Raw genomic sequence first — 2,043 nt, forward strand, 5'->3', positions numbered from 1 at the left:
TTTTTTTTGAGGCAGAGTCTCACTTTCTTGCCCCCAGTAGAGTGCCATGATGTCATAGCTCATCGCAACCTCAAACTCCTGGGCTCAAGTGAGCTTCTTTTTTTCTTTTATTTATTTATTTTTTATTAAGTCATATACACATAGATCATGAATACATTTACACATATGTGGGGTACAATGTGTTGATTTTTTTATGCAATCTGACGTGCTTATATCAGACCAGTCAACATAGCTTTTGCCTCATTTACTTGATTATTGTGTTTCTTTCTTTCTTTTCTTTTCACATCAGAAGGGTAATGTGCAGTTGTCATAACAAGATTTGTGGGAGGCACATCTCATGCATGTGCATGAAAACCCAATCGTCATGCTTATGAACTACAAGAGGATCTCAAGTGATCTTATCTCAGCCTCCTGAGGAGCTGGGACTATAGGAGCCTGCCACAACACCCAGGTAGTTTTTCTATTTTTTTTTTAGTAGAGAAGGGGGTCTCAATCTTGCTCAGGCTTTTTCAAACTTCTGAGCTAAAGTGATCTACCCACTGAGCCCAGCCTATTATTTAATTTAAGGTAGCTCTAAGATTTGAAATGACAGGCTCGGCGTCTGTGGCTCAAGCAGCTAAGGCGCCAGCCACATACAGCTGAGCCGGCCGGTTAGAATCCAGCCCAGTCCGCCAAACAACAATGATGGCTGCAACCAAAAATAGCCAAAAATAGTTGGGGGGGCAGCGCCTGTGGCTCAAAGGAGTAGGGCTCCAGCCCCATATGCTGGAGGTGGCAGGTTCAAACCCAGCCCTGGCCAAAACTACAAAAAAAAAAAAATAGTCAGGTGTTTTGGCAGGCACCTACAATCCCAGCTACTTAGGAGGCTGAGGCAAGAGAATCACTTAAGCCCAAGAGTTGGAGGTTGCTATGAACTGTGAGGCCACGGTGGTACTCTACTGAGGGTGACTAGTGAGACTCTATCTCAAAAAATAAAATAAAATAAAAAGTTAACCAGGTGTGGTGGGATTCAGCTATAGTTCCACCTTCTGAAAGGCTGAGGCAGGAGGATTGCTTGAGCACAGGAGTTTGAGGCTGCAGTGAGCTATGATTGTACCACTGCACTCTAGCCTGGGTGTCAGAGCAAGACCCCGCCTCTTAAAAAAATTTTTTAAAGTAAGCTAATCAATAAAAGTCCTATAGAATCTACCTTTTTTTTTTTTTTTTTTTTTTGAGAGACAGTCTCACTTTGTTGTCCAGGCTATAGTGCCCAGCTCATAGCAACATCAAACTCCTTGGTTCAAATGATCCTCCTGCCTCAGCTTCCCAAGTAGCTGGGACTGTAGGTATATGCCACAATGCCTGGGTAATTTTTTGTATTTTTAGTAGAGATGAAATCTTGTTCTTTTGCAGGCTGGTCTGGAACTCCTGAACTCAAGTGACCCTCCTGCCTTGGACTCCCAGAGTGCTTGGCTTGTAGACATGAGCCACCACACCCAGCCTGAATCTATCTTTATACAGATGTACAATCTGAATAATTTTCACTATTTCCATTGTTACCAAAAAGCCACCAATATTTCTTGAATGAAGGGTGGCCACAGTATTGCGTACTTCCTTCTGCTTTTTTGTATTCCTTTTTTGTCACATAAGGTCAAAGTCATATTTTTAAAACGTAAATTGAAGCATATTTTTCTCCCACTCTTCAGAGGTTTTCCAGCGTCTATACAATGAAAGCCAAACACCATGGCTGGCAATGCTGTGCATAATCTGAACTTTCCTTCCTCTTACGCCACCTTTTGACATGTCTTCCACCACACTTCAGTATGTTGGCCTCATTTAAGTTTCTGGAATTCTCCAAGGTCAGGCGGTGCCTGTGGCTCAGTGAGTAGGGTGCCAGCCCCATATATCGAGGGTGGCAGGTTCGAACCTGGCCCCAGCCAAACTGCAACAAAAAATAGCTGGGCATTGTGGTGGGCGCCTGTAGTCCCAGCTACTCAGGAGACTGAGGCAAGAGAATTAGCTAAGCCCAGGAGTTGGAGGTTGCTGTGAGCTGTGATGCTATAG

At 43.8% G+C, this 2,043-nt stretch overlaps 1 non-coding gene across 1 annotated transcript; it reads right to left on the reverse strand.

Moving 5' to 3' along the window:
- Positions 1–283: 283 nt before the first annotated feature.
- LOC111727001 lies at positions 284–387 on the reverse strand. The gene has a single exon (XR_002774654.1). It is a non-coding gene; the product is annotated as a small nucleolar RNA U13 (small nucleolar RNA).
- Between the last annotated feature and the right edge of the window lie 1,656 nt (positions 388–2,043).

Source organism: Otolemur garnettii, unplaced genomic scaffold, assembly GCF_000181295.1.
Source record: "Otolemur garnettii isolate 467f Iridium unplaced genomic scaffold, OtoGar3 scaffold00089, whole genome shotgun sequence".
In the NCBI taxonomy this organism is placed as follows: Eukaryota; Metazoa; Chordata; class Mammalia; order Primates; family Galagidae; genus Otolemur; species Otolemur garnettii.